Source organism: Aethina tumida, chromosome 3, assembly GCF_024364675.1.
Source record: "Aethina tumida isolate Nest 87 chromosome 3, icAetTumi1.1, whole genome shotgun sequence".
Classification (NCBI taxonomy): Eukaryota; Metazoa; Arthropoda; class Insecta; order Coleoptera; family Nitidulidae; genus Aethina; species Aethina tumida.
The window spans coordinates 23,440,403-23,459,959 of record NC_065437.1 but is presented as its reverse complement, the minus strand read 5'-3'; the positions used below and the strand labels follow the sequence as shown (position 1 = coordinate 23,459,959).

General features: G+C 29.5%; 1 protein-coding gene and 1 long non-coding RNA gene across 5 annotated transcripts in view; one reads left to right on the top strand and one right to left on the bottom strand.

Annotated features, from left to right (window-relative positions):
- The window catches only part of LOC126264813 (uncharacterized), a 32,851-nt gene extending 26,810 nt beyond the window's left edge, over positions 1–6,041 (top strand). The window contains exon 3 of the long non-coding RNA XR_007547440.1: positions 5,669–6,041. This is a non-coding gene — a long non-coding RNA (uncharacterized LOC126264813). The remainder of the gene's footprint in view (positions 1–5,668) is intronic.
- Positions 1–19,557, bottom strand: part of LOC109608677 (LIM domain-binding protein 2) — a 65,570-nt gene that overhangs the window by 26,016 nt on the left and 19,997 nt on the right. The gene's annotated exons all lie outside the window — the stretch shown is intronic.

Genomic DNA, 19,557 nt, shown 5'->3' with positions numbered 1-19,557 from the left:
AAAATTATGGCCACTACTTTTACGAACCACAAAATACAATATCAGTATATTGTTTGACTACAAACATATAAATCGTTTTCACTATTATCAATATGTATTTGAATAAAAAGAAATTAATGGCTTAACATATTAGGTATCGTTTACACCTATCAGAAAAAAAATAACTGTCGCCCCGACCATAAACGTGCGATAATGGCCAAATAAAAGAAAAACACAGTAACCATTTTTTATCTTAACCCACCGGACACAAATGCCCGTCGTCGCATAATCGCCGTAACTGTCTTATTTGAAAACAGTCGCCCCATTTAAAGGAGTCACTTATCTCACGGTGGCTTTAATGTTCTGCTGCCACGTTCGGGACGGCACCGATAACTCGACGCCGAATCGATTTGTCAACGGGCACTCCGAGGGGCGAAGAAAAACGCGAATCGTCGGTAATTGGTTGCATTTTATTGCGTGCACGGAGAACGTGCGTAATCGCGAAGAATGGAGGACGAAGGCTCCGAATATCTAGGTCTCTCCTGTAGCAGAATTCAGAATATCTTTAAATTATTCAAAATGTAATGAAAGACTTGCTTACTTTAATATAAAAAAAGGAAATAAGTAAATTAATAATTTAAGAAAGATTCATTAAAAAGATCCATTATATTAAGATTTTATTGAGCATCTAAACAATCATTGTTTAAACCGACATTTTTTCAACTAAATTAGGCTTAAAAATAAGATTTATTCTACTAAAAAATCTTTATTTCACTACTAGGAAATTATATATTGATTATAAATGTGTATTTTAAACATGAAATAAGATATTTTGTACTCCATATATTTAATTAAAATAAAAATACCTTCAATTTTAACAAGTAAATCAATAGAATTTCATTTATTTTATAAAATATTTTACGGTACCTCCCGATCATATCACCTTATCACCTTATTACAACAATTCCTTAAGAAATAATTTTAGAAGATAAATTCCACGACCCGTTAGTTACGTGACACCCTATGTATGCATGTATGCATGCATTCGACAACAAATTACTTCATGAACCAGCATTATTCCAAGATTCAAATGAGCTCGCTACAAATCCTCGAAAAGTCAAAAAAACATCCAACAACAAGCTGAAACGTTTAAACTTTGCAAGTCAAATGGCAAAAACCTTTTCGACTCGATAAATAATCAAACACAATCCGTCCATCCGCCAACCAACACCGACATTATCATATAGGAACAATGGGACCGCACACTTCGAATGCACCGCATCTCGACGGTGCAAATTCCGCATGCGGGTCTCGTGCGGATGACTCCCGAGGTCGTCGCCGTCGACGTCGTCTCCCCCCAATTTTGGACGTGTCAACGGTGCGAAATAATCGGGGTATCGGAACCGGTGTCGACCCATTAGCCCACAATTAAGACGTCACATCTTAATTGTATCGGCCGTTTGGGAGTTCGCGTTTCATAAAAGGACCTAATTACACAATTAGACTGCCGTCGCACGATGAAAGCGATCTATGTTGAAAGGTGCGATGTTAAAGCATGCATTTTTAAGAGACCGTATGGACGGAATATTAATAAAGGCAAAAACGATACTAGTTAGTGTCTTCTCTTAAGATAAATGGATCATGTATGAAAAAGTTCTTAAAAACAATTCTTAGTTTCTTCTATAAAACAAGAAACTCTTATTTCCAAGTGACAAATTGTTCACATTCTCAATTTTCCGATAAGAAAAATAATATCCAAATACAAATTTTAACAACTTACATAAAAGTATGGTCGTCAGTCTTTAATAACTCGAATTACGTGTAATTTTTACTAGATATCACAAATGTTGATAACTTGAACTCTTGATAATTGGTATTAAATTTGATAAGTTGAAATTTTGGAAAGGCATCTGTCTGTTCTCAGGCATTACATTTAAGTGACAATTTAGAAAAGATTATATTCTTTTGAAAAACTTGAAAGTAACAAAAAAGATAAACTTTACAGTCTCTGCATCAACTGATATAACAAAGATACGAAATATAGAAGATAGATCAAAGAAAATTATTACCTTTAATACTAAACTTATCGATTTCCGATCAGCCAATTATAAGTTATACGGTTTCATATTTTTAATCTGTTACTACCACATTATAAGAGATATCTAGAAAATTATATACAAATTACGGCAATGGTTCTCAATATAAATAATCAAATGTTTTAAATACGTCTCTAATTGATAAATGACAAATGCAGTTAAGCCACGTAATGACCATCTTAGGAACTTTTTCACTTTTTTTTCAGATACAATTTTATAATAATTTTTTCTATACTTATTCGATTAAGTTTATGAAATATAGTTGATCACCTCCTTTGTTTGGCCTCCTGGTACATTCATACATAAAGAAAACTCTTTCCTTTATCGACTTTTCTTGAGCCAAACTGAAGACATCTAGGTTTATCTTTTTCAATGTCATCGTTTTATTTTAGGGATACAGTAAAAGTTTCAAACAAAAAATCAAATGTTGTAAATAAAAAGAAAACAAAAATATCAAATGTTGTAAATAAAAAGAAAACAAAAATATAATTTGGTTAAGTTCCTTAGAAACGAAACATATTCCAACATTATCAGGACCATCTACGTTCACAGATGTTTTTATATATCTATTCGATGTGCAATTACCTACAAATGCCACGAAACTAATAATTCGAAATTTCCAATATTTAAATAAAAAAATATCCTTCGAATTTTTGTTGAATTATCAACGATTCCAAACGTATTTGCACAAAATAAACTCCATCGTCCGAGTTCGATTTTGCTTCTAAAACGCAATTTTCACGAAGGTATATCCCGTAATAAAATCTATAATAAACTTTACGTCGAACAATTTAAGCGAAAATTATGTCGCGGTTTTATGGCAATCTTAAAGCAGCGACGGACGCCAGCAGGTGCGGAAAATATCAGGACAAAATTAGGGATGCTCCTCGCGTAACAGTACCAATAAATTAATAATTTAACACAATTTATGAACATGAGCATTGACGAGACCCCATTATGGAGGCAGGACCAATTAGCGAACCCGGCAACAGAAATAATGACACGAGGATTTACAGCAATTCGCCCATCAATGGACGAACTTTGCTGTTTGTTTAACTGTACACAAATCTATGACACAATAAACTCCATCATGAATATTTACCGACGTACACCTGATAGCAATGTTTATACGGAACCGATAGGATATTGAACAAACATAAATAAAGCGGCAAATTTGATGCGATCTTCACTAGAACACGCCGATTCCCCAGATTGTTCAAAGTCGAAACTGGTACGAACCGAATGCAATAATTTCGTAAAAATTACGCTCTTACAATTAGAGCAGAGTTACTTTGATCTCGAGTTCGTGAACCGTGTCCATTTCGCAATGAATATTTATACGGATTGCGTTACTTCACCGGCGATATGACAAATGAAGTTTCATTAGCACACTGTCGTCAACGAATTAGCGATGCAAATGCTTTTGTTTATCTAATGAATTTATTCTTACACGTCCAAAGTGTCTTAACAAAATATCAAATGTTATACAATACTTACAAAAAAAAAATTGGTTAGCTCTCAATATTGGAACAGTTACTCACCTGGAAAAATACAAATATTTTATAGTAACTGTAACATAAATTTTAAAGAATAACGATTAAAAATTTGCTGCGAATTGATCAAGCAAATAGACTAGTTAGTTACTTTAATACACCGTTAAAAACGGGGATATAGTTTATTAAATGTATTAAAATCAATTTAATATTTAATTAGACTCATTCATACTGCTAGCAGTTCATAATCTGTATTTTAAACTAAATGCAGTTTGATCCACTTAAGATTTTTTTGTCACTTGATTTTACTGAATATTAATTAACTTTACAATAAATAACTAGATACTAGAAAAATTGCTTTTGTCATCATTTAACCAAAGTCTAACATTAGTCAAGAATGAAATAAATTTCAAAAAAAAATGTTTCATAGAATGGCACAATTGATAACTTAAATGAAATTGGTAATATCATCGAGAGAGAACGAATGAGAATTGTATGTAATGACAATTTACATGACAATTGGTATTTCGATAACATATGTCTTGATAATTAATATTTGGCACTAAATTGAATAAATCGAATAAATACTTGGATAGTATTCCTAATAAGGTAGTGAATCCTTTAATGGATTTTATTAATGGTTGTATTCAGACACTGCATTTATTTGATAATTTACAGTAAATTTTATTCTTTGAATAGATTTTTAGAAAAATAACAACAAATTTACATTTATTTAACAATTTTGAAAAGTGTTCATTTTAGTAGTATTTAGTATTTCTAATAGTTGATGTAAAAATATAAAATATATAAGATCAAAGTCAATGCTCAGCCCTAATATTCTTTCTACACCTATTCCATTAATAGTTTCTGTAATATAGGTGACTATTTTCTCAATTAGAACTTTCATACTTATTTTTTAATTTATTTCATAATTTAAACTATTAATTAATTAATAGTAATATTAATTAAGTCGAATTTTTCCTTGATAAGTGATTGCACAAATTATCGAAGTTCAATTGTACTAATTTCTTCCAATAGACTGAACTAACTCATGGAATAAGTATCAAAATATTAGATAGTTAATTAACGTATTATTTTCTACAAACAGTTTCAATTCTTGGTGTCATAACTTCAATTTTGTCAGAATATATTCACAGTTAAACAAGCAAGAATGTCATCTAATATAGGCCCCATTTAAAACAAAATATACTAAATTAAATATTTCACTTCAGCAATATTTCATTTTTGGCAAAATATTGCTTCGAGATAAAACTGAATTTAAGTGACAACAGCTGACAATCAATTAATTTAATATCTCCTTTAGTTTTCCACTTTATAATAAGTCTGGAATTTTAAATCACATTAATTTAGTAGTTTTCAGGTGTATTTATTTTATAAACGGAAAATTAATTTAAATTTTAAAACGTAGAGGATAATAGAATTTTACATGAACTTAATATTTCCAATGAATAAAGGTTGGCGAAGTTTCTATTCATAAAGAATATTAAATTTTAACTAATTTAAAAATTCATTGATAATTTAATGTTATTTCAGGATATCTAAAGGAAATTGAATAATTTATTGTACAACATTTAATAATTAAACTCTTGTTCAATAAATTATTCATGAATGATTCTTTTCTTAGCCCAATAAACATTTTCCGGAGTAACTTGTATTGATTGTATTAAAAAATTTAAATTAAATCACAAAATTGGATTTTGCAACTCTCAATTTTGTGAAAATACGAAAGAATATTTTTACAGAATTATTATAAGGATAGTTATGTAAAGAGCGTCTCAAACTGGTTAAATACTTTTCGATAATTAATATTGTTGTCATTGAAATATGTGTGTAACCCACAAAATACAAATATTTTGAATATAAACTAATAATCGGAATCTTTAACTATTTGAAATGCATCACGTTTTATTAACAATTGAATTGTGTTTAGTTTATTTGACTTTTATTTTATCAATAACAATTATAAAATATAGCCAAAATCAACGCAAGCAATCGGAAATATTTCAAAACAGTCACAAACGACAACTTTATCAGAAAAAAATAGTTTTTCGTTTCCCTGACAAAGTTTCAATGTTTCAGAATGAACCATAAGGGACGAAGAATAATGAGGCATCCGTCACTGTTTACGAGCGACCCGTCCATCGAAGTTCTAGGGCACACACACACACATACACGGATAGAGAAATCCGCAGAGAGAAACGGACGACCGGCAAACGAGTTACGCCGTGCGCGATGGCCAGAACGGTCGATCACACCAGTTTTTTTCCATTTTCAAGTGCACTGCCTCCACGTCGAGCACGTCGGCGAGATGGTCGGTCGACGGTCGGGCGCGAAACACGGGAGGACAGGCACCGCCGCGCCACGTTCGTAGAAAAAGCGACGGTCGCACCGTCCGGAGGACGTTCTTTCCGGATTTCGGAGTGGACGACGACGCGGCGTACCTCGATAAAGATGCTGGATACGTCACAAGTCTCAATAAATCATGTCGATTAATTTGTTGTTCACAAAAAAATTTCTTCTTGGCGAACTGATTTCAATAACCAAGTGAGGGTTACTTAATTGTAACAAAAAAAAAAAAAAAATGCAATACTATTATAAGTAAAAACAATTAAATTAATTTACTATCTCATTTTATAACTTTAATTTATTTATTGAGTTATGATATATCAATTTGTATCAAAAATCTATTTTTGTTCAAAATTATTTTTCAGTTGAAACATTTGTCATAATAACATAAAATAATATAAAAATGAGATGCAATTTTATGTTTTGTGTCGATATATTGGAAAACGTTCCGGAAATTTAGTTTTACACAAATGAAATTACTAAAGTATTTTTCCATTTTTAAACTAAAGTTTTTATATTTTTGTATTTTATTAAACGTATAACTATTTTAATTATGCATTTAAAATTAATATTATATTTTCTTAAATCAAGAAAAATTGTGAAGAATTACCTATTTTGAAACAAACTATCAATGTTGTTTATGTTAATAAAACTTAAATATTACAGTTTCCATCTTTAACATGTTTATTTATGAAAAATACTATTATTAACTTAAAAATTACCAAATATATCGTTATACGAGTATTTTAGTACAGACAACACCAAATATTTTAAAATTTATCAAAGATGTCGTTATATCTCAGTAAGAGAATGTAATACAGTCGAACTTCGATAACTCGCACCGTGATTTGATACAAAAAAATTCATGTTATCAAAACTTCCAGTTGTTAAATAATATACATATATAGAAAGTTGCAAATATGTATTTACCATGCAAGTATGATTTAAGCTAGATATTACAAAAAATACTACTAAAGTACACTACTTTCGACATTATTCTAATCAATCGATAATTGGTAGGGATAAAAATTACACATAAGTTTTTCCCGTTTTGTCAAGTAATAATAATAACAATAGTTTTATACTTTTTAAAAAATTGAATTTCTTAATATCTTGTATCATCAGGGACACCCTGTGTAAAAACGAGACACCTTTCCTTAAACATCATAAGCATTATTTGCTAAAACACCACTTGATCGACCGTTCGTAATCGACAAATCATCGTATTTCAGAATTTAAAAACGCAAAAACCGAGTTCACCATTATTATTAACAAAGGCCAGGCCTAATTATGAATTAATGAACGGCTAATTCGAATTTTGCGGTTTACTTCAAACGCAATGCGCAATTAATATAACTTCTGTAATTTGCACTTATTTAATGATGTGCAGTATTATTAGTCTGCAATTTGAGTAATTCGCAATTGCGATGCAATTTGACATTTGTATAGCTTCATCAAAAAATCAGAAATGGAAATAATCAATGACTCCACGTTGTAACGGATTTGTCAATAAGAGAATTCCTAGTTTTTTCGTCAAGTTGAGTTTATAATTTTAAAATTTTAAAAAATGTTTAATTTTAATAAATAAATAAAACACTGATAATAATTAAATAGAGAATGTAGAGAAAAAACTCAATTTATTTATTAACTGACTTTTAATTGTGTTGAAAAATAAGTTGTTTAATATTTAATTATATATTACAATTCACCTAATGTACACAGACAAAATGTCTAGGGTACACCTACAAAAATCGAAATAAATTAAATTAAAAAAATGTTTAATGCAAAAAATCTATTTTTTACTATTTATCGTATATCTTGTGTTATTGACTCAATTATCATCAAATTTTTAAAAAATACTTTTAATTATTATGGAAAGGCACCAACTAAATGAAAAACAAGATCAATTGAGATGATAGAGGGTGGATCTTTTGTAAGCTCGGAGTCACCCGGAAATAACAGCTCCCAAGCTAAGACCACTTAGGATCCACGACATAATTATGTCAGCTCAAACCATCAGAAACCGTGTCCAAAATCTATTTCAGAGACGACCTTTAAGGGTACCCACAGATTGCTCCCTGGAAATCGCACTGCTCGTTTAGCTTTGGCACAAGAACTCTTAGCCGGGATCCTGATAATTGGAGCCGTATTCTCTTTTCTGATGAGTAAAGATTTTGCTACCATCCAGATTCTGGAAAGATACGTAACTGGAGAGAACCTGGAAACCAAACACGGCTACCCCATGCTCGTGTGGTGGTGAATTTTGGAGAAGGTACATTAATGATATTGCGACAACATAGTTTGACCCATTGTGTTACCCAGTTTAACCAATATTCCATTTTCAAGCAGGATAACACTAGGCTTCATATTGCGAGGATCGTTCGAACAGCATTCGATGTGTTGCGTTTTACCTTGGCCAACAAACTCACCAGAAATCCAATAGAAAGAGTATGGGATGCTATGAAAAGATAGTCGTCGATAGACTAATATTGAGTATGATAAATCGATGTAAATCGTAAACAACCGAGGAGCTCCGTGCTGTTTATTTTCAATTCAAAGAAATTGTTTACAAGATTATTTGATACATTTTTATTTTGCCATTTTTCGTAACCTTAATTTGTTATGTCCCATATTATATCATATGTAATTCACATAATAAATTAAATGAAAGTAGTTTTTCAAAACACAACAAGATAATATCTATATGTTTTATAAAACTGTTATATTTATTATGTAATATTCATATAATGCATTCGGTATGGTAATTGAAATTAAAATTCGAAAAATACAAATTTTAGAATGAGAAAAAACTAATTATTAATTTTTAAAATAAGTCTTAAAATAGTTTTTACATTTTTACTAACATAGACATGAGCTCATACAAAATAATAACTATTAAAATATTTTTCTTTCATTCAAATATAAAAAACAATACTAATTTATAATTTACTAATTTTTTTCTATTCGGCGGCTTCTATTAAATAAAATCAATAATAGACAAAACTTTCAAATATTACAATTTCAAAATATTAATGTTACATTATATGAATGTAACTGCAACTAAAAATATATTATATATTTGGTTTACTATTTTTTATTAAATATGTTGATTACAATATTTGTTTGTAGCTGATATTATAAACTTAAAAATAGTTAATAACAAATTATTTTTATAAAACGTGTTTTTAGATAACACATTCATCCACCGGGATGACAATGTTTTCAGGGATTGTATGTGTCACCACGGACTATTCCGGGTGACAAAGACTGCTAGAGGGACGCTTGAGTGCTGCACTCCAAAACGAAACTAAAAAAATCCCCGTGAAACCAAAAAATGAAAGGAACGAAACAAAAAAAAAAATAAATAAATAAATAAATAAAAAAAAGGAAAAAAAGAAAGCGAATAATAAAACGGAATCGGTCCGAATCGGACGCACAAAACTGGATTCCGCCCGGTGGACGGGCGACGCTCGAAACTTTATTCCGATGGAGAACCGCCAACTAAACAGCTCTTTAAAGGGGAACTGCTCTTCCGACAAAATCAATCCTCGGGCCGCGCGGCTGCCTCGGCGATGCCGTTGCCGCTGCCGCCACCGCCGACCGACCGACTTCGGCCCGGCGCGGTGCCGCACGTGGTGTCGACGTCGAAAACGCAACGAAACGTTCGATAAAAAATAGGATAAATGCAATAAACAATTTTCTATCGCCTGGGCGATGTTGGGGGTACACGTCCTAATCGAATGCGACCCACAGTGGTTTGCTGGAATTTTCGCGTCCGACCTATGCGGTAACCGAGTGGCCGCAAATCGAAACGGGGCACTTATTGTTTGATGTTTCAATATATTGCTAGGTGTTTTCGAACGTTTGTAAAGAGAAACGGAGAAATCGAAAGAAAACTGTGTTTTATGATTTTTCCTTCCGACGTACATCAAATAAAGAGGGGGCATTTTCAATAAAAACTGATGCACAAAACATTTTCTTTTAAATCTTTTCTGATATAAATTTATGGAAGACCTCTAGCTGATATTTCGGTTACATTCATTTTAGGATGCTTTCCATTAATATTGAAATAATATTAGTGCTAGACCGATACATCGGCTTCGGTGCCGATAGTCCAAAAATTTCGCAATCGGGCTTGTCTTCTGCCATTGGCACAATTTACGCCGATGTAACATCATGATCTTAATGATTTTTACTTGATTAAATTTTCTAGTTTACATAAATTATTTGATTCCATATTAATATATGCCTGATTAATAATCAGGCAACACAATAAATTGGTTCTTTTACATGTAAAATAAATATATACATAGGTAATTTTTATTTAATTATATTTTACTCTTTACTACTAAATGTAAATTAAAAGTTAATAAATTTGTATATGTATTTTATAATTTTTTATTTGTATTCATCTCCTGTCTGAAAAATTCGTAAAATTTAAGGAAAATTGTACAATTTTATAAGAAATGTCTCCCTCCAATAAATAAAGGATGGAAATATGTATTTATAGACAACATGTCAGTTTTTTTCGGACCAAAGCCAAAATCTCCAGGTTTGGCTTCAGACATGAAAATTGAAAAAAAATCACATTACTAATTTTTTTATATTTTTATTTATAAATCTAACTACATGACTGATTAAACACTTTCCGAAATGGGTATATATCAAATATGATAAAAAAATATGCATATTTATAATTCTGTTGAAAATTTAAAAATAGTATTCCTTTTATGAATTTATTTGTTTTTATCAAGAATGTTAGAATATTATAGTAGTAATATTATAATTAAGAGAATTAGTATAAGTATATAATTAGCAAAAAATAAAACTCTCTTGGTAACACTGAAATATCATTGTCCTTAGAGCTTCACTATAATTAAATAATTATAATAAGCAAAAGACCGCTAATAAATAATCGATTTAAATTCACAGGGAACAATGAAGGACCATGATGTAAAAAATAGAAATTTTAAAATTGATGATGATGACTAAAAGGTCACTTTTAAAAATATAAAATCTATGACTTAATATAATATAATAATTATTTAGATGAAATATTAAAAATTTTTAAAAATAAATTAAAAGAATTAAATAAATTTAAAAATTTAAACTATGTAGTATTTTGCAAATTTAAGTTATCTTTTTATTCTATATATATTTCTTCAAGCATTCTAATTGTATAGAAGTTATAAGGAGGAGAAAAGTTCAATTCAATTAATTTTCTTTTAGTAAAACTTAGTACTACTAACTATCATCAAATCATAGATATTCAACATTTTTTTTAAATATTGTTTCTTTTATTTGCTTGTACTCTGTTCAGTATTTTCTTTATTTTTCACGTAAAATTACATTCTATTATACAATATTAATTTTACAAGGAGAAACTATTCCTGAGGTATATATAAGATATTTTGTAATTGAAAATTATTTATTTCAGTGAAACATATCTAATAAAAATTAAAAATTTTAAAACTGATTCTTGAAAACATGAAAATAAGACAAATAATTATTACATTTTTAAAAAATTTACATGTATAAACAGTATTATCACTTGAATAATTCTCTCGTAGATCAACTATTAATATAATTGTAATGTCTACAAATGGCAGTCGAAAACTTTAATTTTGTTCATTTATTAGTCAATAACAATTTTTTTTACAAATCATCGTCTATATAAAATTTTTGATGTAGAAATTTTTTTTAATATAAACCATTTTAGTTCATTTTAAAAAATCTTTTTAACAAAATTTTAGAATAGAAAAAGTTTACTCCTTCATATATTAAAATTAGAATATATAATTTTATATCTTACATGTTTATTTAATCACTATGATTTGGTCATGTTATGACTTTTTTAGGCTTTTCTTTTGTAAAACAAAAATTAAAATAATTTAATTCAATTTAGTTGTCTTCAAACGTGAAAAATATGAAGAGAAATAAATTTTATGTCATTGTATAACATTCGGTACAATGTCAATATCAACTTTAGAACTAAGGTCAAATTTCAGATATTATATCCAACAATAACTAGAAATTTCAAAATCAAAATATAAATTATATTTTATAGGAAAAGTAATCTGTTAGCTTTTAAATAAGAATAATTTTTTGATTAAATTTAGTTGCCTATTTATTTATCGTATAGTCGGTAATTTAGAAAAAATGAATTCAGAAAAAAATTATTAATAATAAACTTCTCTTTATACATACATGCAATGAGTAAAACTAAATAAACACTTCTATAGTACATTATATATAAAAGCTTTCTGATTATTCAATAATTTATATATTCGAAAAATCTAATAGCTATTGCACTAAATACACAAAAAGTAAACATCATATTAATAGCCAATATAGGAGAAAATCTGGTCGCGTTCCTTCAAAAATAAAAATCTATTTTGATGCTCGCACGAATGCATAACGTCTCTTGGAATACCTGTCTATAAATTCTCAAGGCCCCTCATCCGCGACGTACGCAACAACAACCAACTCCCCACGGCCCGGTCTTCGCGTCCGTTCCTGACAGCGAATGATAACTAGAACCGCATTCCTGGAATTTTATTTGTCCGCGGATTCATCGAAAAATTGACGGGATGCCAGGAGATCGTTCGGTACACGCACACACGACGAAGAACAAAGGGAACGGGTGCACGTGAACGGCGATGCGGGGGTATTTAATTTTTAAATAGGTCGGCGGACCACCACAAATTCTTGCAGACTCGCCGATTAATTTCAATGTGGGCAACGGTAGCGTTAACGAAGATTTACCGTGCAAAAACTCTTAGCCATCGTCTCAGGTTGAAAACTAGAATTTGTTAACATTTCATGCATTTTTTATGTGGAAATATTACAGAAAATGGTTCTTTCTCATTTTTCAAGTTAATTGCAATTTGCCGTTAATAAAGTTAATTCTGCTTTGAGAAGAGGAAAAATTTAGGGTAAGAAAATTTACAGAATATTTTTAAATTGATAATCTTCATAAAACATTTGAAAGAAAAATAAATTAAATAATTACGACTAAAGAGTAATATAAATATACAGGATGTCTCAAGACACAAGTGGTAAAAAATTTTAGTAATTCTTGTAGAAAAGGTTTTTTTCAGATTATGACTTAGCATACTTTAAAACCGTTAAGCTAAAATAAACAATTTACGTAAAAAGCTAAACTTATCATTACCGACATAACGGTGAAATTTCAATGAAATTAGCGAAAACAGTTAGTTACTAAATTAATAATTACTTAAGTCAGTTTTTAATATGATTCTATATCTGAAAAATGAAAGACTTCTAGAACTATTTTTATATGGGTTAAAATTTGGTACACTTATTTAGTGTCATGCTGAATGTAACATGATGTAAACTAAATTTAATTTAAAATACACACCTACAGTGCCTACCTAAAAGGTGTATTTTTAAAATACTTTGTAGAAGGAAATTTTATAAAACTGTTCAACAGAAATAATCTTTCTTACGAGTGCGTCTTATTATTTCTGAGGAAAATAGTAAATTAAAGGAAATGCCATTTCGTATTTTACAAAAAAGTCAAATTACGTGATTTACTTTTAATGTCAGATGTGAATTCGTATAAAATTATATCAAGAAAGGAATTACTTTATTCTGTCTGTCTCCAGGAAATATTTAATTAAAAATTAATATAAATTTTTCTGCTTCTTACCAATTATATTTTCTCTGTAACATTGCAATTATTTGAAAGAAACAGATAAATGACAATATTTTATAACTATTCAAAAGAATATTGATACGTAAGCTTCATTTGTTAAATTCTATCGAGTTGCCAAAATAATATATTTTTAATACAATTTATAGAAATATATAATTAAAAATATCATTACTTCGTTATTAAAAAATAAAATTTTAATATTCATACATTTTCTGAAATATATATAAAGTATAATTAAAAATATGATTACTTAGTTATTAAATATTCAAGAGTAACATTTTAATACCGATTTTTATTCATAAATTTCTAAATCATGATTTATTTTTATTGTTCACTTAGCACATTAACTTTTAGAAATGATAAAATATAAAATATAATCTATAATTAAAATTATGATTATTTCGTTATCAAATGTTCAAAAAAATTTTTTTTAATCAAACGATCTTATAATTTATTTTTATTGACCACTTAATACATTTTGACAACCTTTTCGAAATGCTGATAAAACATTAAAAAAACTGCATAAATAAAAATACAAGAAGAGAAAATTTTAATATCAATTTTTATTCACATATTTCGAAATGATACAATATAAAAAAAATTATTAAACGTTAAAGATTAAGGATTTTTATCAACTTTTAATAATTAATTCCAATGGTCTGATGATTCAAGTTTCCGAAATGCTGGCGCAAAACCTAAGAAATGGCAGATTACTTTTGTAATGGACCCGTTTATATCAATCGTGGGGACCCTTCGGCGACGTGAGCATCGTTAGCGGCTATTTGTTCGATGTCGGGCATAAATAATTGTCCCGTCCCGCGTTTGTGCATTTATCAAGATGCTAATTAAGTCCTCTCCACTCCAAGAAGTTAATTATTTTATATGCCCGTTCATAAATAGCAGCGGCATCGCGGTGCAAGTAGTGCCGACCCCGAGATTACGTATTGCAGATATAAATTAACGTTACCCATTTTTCCGCCGCGACCGCGAGCGGAGCACGTCGAAAAGGCGGCGCAAACACAAGGAAAAACGATTAAATCGAAATTGTCGAGTCCATTACGGGATCGGACGCTCACACAAAATTCATAATCCATCTTTTCCTTGCTCTTGCTTTCGTGTTGTCCACTTTACGACTTAATTGCTTAAAAATAAATAGTCAAGACGAATGAACAGAAGGCCGTGAGATTTTTTCCGACCTTGCCCAACAGCTTCCGGTACGAGAAAACTGCGGATACAAATAACTCATATCGGTTTAAGGTCACGGCCCGAAATGGAAGTCAGACGAAGTTTACAAACTACCTGTCTGGAAGTTGTTCTAAACTTTCCCCAGTAGAATGTGCAAATTAATAAGACATTACAACTTAACGGCGCCGGCGAAATACAAAGCGATAGCGACCTAAAGTTTTCAGCAACAATTAATTTTCAGCGTTGCGTCTAACCTGTTCCGTCGTTTTCCCATTTTTGCATACCAATACCGCTTTTTTGGAATTTATTATGCATTTTAACAATGGATTACGGATGATCAAGTTGATTTTATAAATGTTTAATGCATGAAGCAATATTTATAATGCAAAATTGTGAAAAGGTGTGAAAACAATATATTTTATTTACACATTTATTAAAAATATTCCAACCAATGGTATGAACATTGGATTAAAGCTGACAAACCTAGTGGAACATTATTTAAAGAGGCCTCTCCGAAAAAATATTTTGGGAACTACTAAGAAGCTAAAAAGCTTTTCGAAGACGAGTTTCTTTAATCAATGGAGAAACCATACTAATTCTTTATGATAAAGAAGACCACTTGTATCAATGGAGACTCAAAAGAAGCTTCAAAAACCGTTAAATTAAAATTAAAACAATTTAAAAAACTTAATGTATCATTACCAACATAACGGTTAGGTTTCAATTAAATCAGCGAATTAATAGTTAGTTAAGTCATTTTTTAAGTAGTGAATCAGTAACTAAATTTAATTCTATGTATGATGGATGTATTGATTGATTTTAGAAACAAATTTTATAAAATTGTTCAACAGAAATGTTCTTTCTTACAAATGCGTCTTATCATTTCTGAGGAAAATTGTAAATTAAGGGAAATTTCATTTTATATTTTACAAAAAATTATGTGTTTTACTTTTAATGTCAGATGTAAATTCGTACAAAATTATATCATGAAAGGAATTATTTTATTTTGCCTGTCTCAAAGAAATATTTAATTAAAAACTAATACAAATATCTGCTTCTTACCAATTCTATTTTCTCTGCAACATTGGAATTTATTGTAGGGAATAAATAAACGACAATATTTTATAAATACGTCTATATTTAGACTCCCAGAAATCTAATGATATAAATCCACCAGAAAAATATTGGCACTAAGTCTCATTTGTTAAATCCTACTACATTGTCAAAATAATAATATAATTAATTACTTCATTATTAAATATTCAAGAAGGAAATTTTTATTCATTTATTTTCTGAAAAAATCAAATAATCTTATGATTTATTTTTATTGATATTCTCCCATTTTTGTATAATATTGGATGGATTTCTTTAAGTATTTTTTATCACTGGATTCAATTATCAAATTATAAAAATGTAATGTATAAAGCAAAATTTATATTGAAAAATTGTATACATTTATTGAAAATACAATACAAGATGCCAAGAGGTGGATAATATGTCAGGAACTATTAGGTACCGAACAATGAATTGATTAGGAGAATTTTCCTTGGTCTGAACAATGAGTTAAAGTTATTAAATCTGGTAGAGCATAAAGGTATTTACCCAAAAAAGATTTTGCAAACTACCAAGAAGCTAAACAGTCAAGGTAACTGCTCCTATGTTCATGAAAAACTTACTCTAAAACGAGCTTTTCTAATCAATAGAGAAGGTGTACTAATGCTTTATGAAAAAGCAAGACCATATATGTCAATGGAAACTCAAAAGAAGGTTCAAAATATTAAATGGGAAGTTCAACCTCGTCCACCATTTTATTCATTTATCATTGTCTAATTTTTTACGTAAGAAACTATTTAATTCTGAAAAGAAAAAGACTTCACTTTTTTTGCAAAATGTTATAAATATGTTAATTACAGTGGTGATTTATTTTGATGAAAAAAAGTTATTTTAAATAAAGATATGTTACTTTATTTACAGTTAGACGTTAAAAAAGTACATTACTTTTTGAGGTGCCCAATATTAACATTGGAAGCTCCGTAACAGGCCATAATTAAAAAATAATTCATCTGTAAATTGAACATTAACAAGACAATGATGCAAGGCAGTGAAGTTTCCAGTAGTGAAACTAAAGACGTACTAAATCACATTCCCCGTCCACCTACTGTATTTATGGAAACTATCCATTACCAGAGCTGAAGTTTTTATGAAGCGTGTGGCCCGAGGCCCGCGCGACTTAATGCTATCCCCAGTTTTATGCATTGTTTTGACACCCAATTAATTATATATTCAAAGTTTTATTGCCGCCGAATTAAATAACCCGGCATTAATGACTGGCCATTGTTAATTTATTAATGGTGCGTCGATTAAATTTAATTTGAGCGCGGTCGGATTATCCCAGTTTTATGAATGATATTGGCTCGTTTGGGTCTTCTTTTATTGCGGTTTATCATTTCAATAGGTTTTACTCAATGAATGGGTACCGTGTTACAAACAGTTGTATATCAAGATTATGAGATCATGAGGATATTAAAGATGGTCAATACAGTTGTAATATCTTGATGTATTAAGATAACTGAGTGATAAACTCCATAAATATCAATCATTAAGTGTTCAAAATGAATATTGTTTTAACATCAGTTTCATTACGTATTCAAAGTTTTACTGCCTTCGAATTAAATAACCCTGGTTTAATGGCGAGTCGTTGTCAATTTTATTAATGGCGTGTCGATTAAATTTAATTCGAACGCGGTGAGACTATCAATTTTATGAATGATATTCGCTCGGTTAAAACTTCCTTTATTAGGGTGCTGCATTACAATAAAATACAATTAGATATTGAAAAAGTTATAACTGGTGATAATTTATTATTACATAATTATATGGGTAATAAAAATTTCCTTTAAAAAGTAAAAATAATTTGATGATTTATGTAAAATATTTTTTATTACACTTAGTTCTACTAGAGCTCCTCCGAGGAAATTAAATAGGGAAATATTTATGTATTTGCTAATTTATATTATAGAAAATGTTTTGTTAATTTAATTTTACAAATATGGTATATTTTAACATTTTTAAAAGGGTAAAACTAAATGAAGAAGAAAAAATACAATTTGATTTTTATATTAAATATTTGATTTACAAGATTTGATGTAGCAAACTTCAGTTTGGTAACAACTTAAAATAGAAACTTAAAATAGAATAGAAAATAACATTAACTCTTAAAGTTCATTTTCTCATGTTACATAAAATTCATAAAATTAATTTATTGCAATTATTTTTATGAACCATTTACGTTTAAACAGATTTTAATATGATTTTATGACATTTTCATGGCTAAAAATTACTCAGCAAATTTTGGTTTTGACTCAAAAAATGTGACATTTTGCCTATAAATACATAAAAAATTGAACGAAAAAAACAAATTTTATGAGGTATAAATTACACAGTATCGGTCATCGACATGAGAAATAGTGTTACAAATTATTTTTTCTTCTGAGGGAAGTAGTAGATTAAAATTAATTTAATTCCGCATTTTATAAAAGCCATTAACTTTTAACGTCAGAATAAATTCTTATAAAATTATATCAGGGAAAGAATTATTATGTTATCTTTGCTTCAAAGAAACATTTAATTAAAAATTATTATAAAAGTATGTGGTTTCTTTTTAATTTCAAGTAACTATTTAATAATTACAACTATTTTTTATGAAATTTAGAAAAAATTCGTCAACTAATCACACTTATTTAATGTAGAGAAATATTTATATTCATGATAAATTATTAAAAACTAATGAAGTTTGTCGTTCACCCGTACGAGAACAAGCCAAAAATTAATACAGTAATGAAGCGATAAAACTGCGAACAAGCACATTATTAGTGTCATGTCAAAGCCAGTGTTGAGGGAACCCGTCGCCACAGATGTCGACATCGCGCCCCCGGCTCTAAATGCACCGCCGGCGACTGAGAGCCACTTTTTTTTTGACCCGAAGTAGGGAGGTCCCGTCGAATAGGGAAGGCATTCGATTAGCCGGGAGGGCGAAAGCATTCACAATGGGGCGCGTGCTGAAAGTTCATCTCTCGACGTACTATGGGTGAGCGCTAAAAATCAGGGGGACGAAAGCGGGGTATTAATCATCGAACGGGGACCGTTTTTCGGGGGGTGAGAATGCAAGACGGAAAGGTTGTAATCGTCGGTGATTGTCTATCAGACGAAGGAAATGCGGTGAGAAATTGTCGAGAGGGGGGGAAGTAGAATTTTTAATGGAGATGTTCAAATTCTTTCTTTTTGTGCCTTGTTTAATATTGAAAATATATTTCTGGAAACCTGCGCGCCAAAAGCTCATTGAAAAGCTCAAGTTTTAGCAGTTTTGATTACACATTAATTTGCGAGATATTGTTTTACAATTACAAACTATTATAAAAATATTGAACAATATTTTAAATTAATTTGATCGAAATTGCTTACATTTTCTTGACATTCAATTTAATTGGAAACGACTATATGAGTGACAATCAAGTAATTATACAAAATTTAGTTCCATGATTACAATTTAATTACTTTAATTGAACTGTTTACAGAATTACCAAAGTGTCAACTCCATAATAAACTGCACAGACTGATACCAAAATGACATGAATAACTTAGGTATCACTTTATTAGTAAAGAGTTATTTGTTATTACAACATTTAAAATCAATTATTTCAAACCAAATATATTTTTAGTACCTTAGGTAAAAATAACATTAAATCCTTAATAAAAAGAT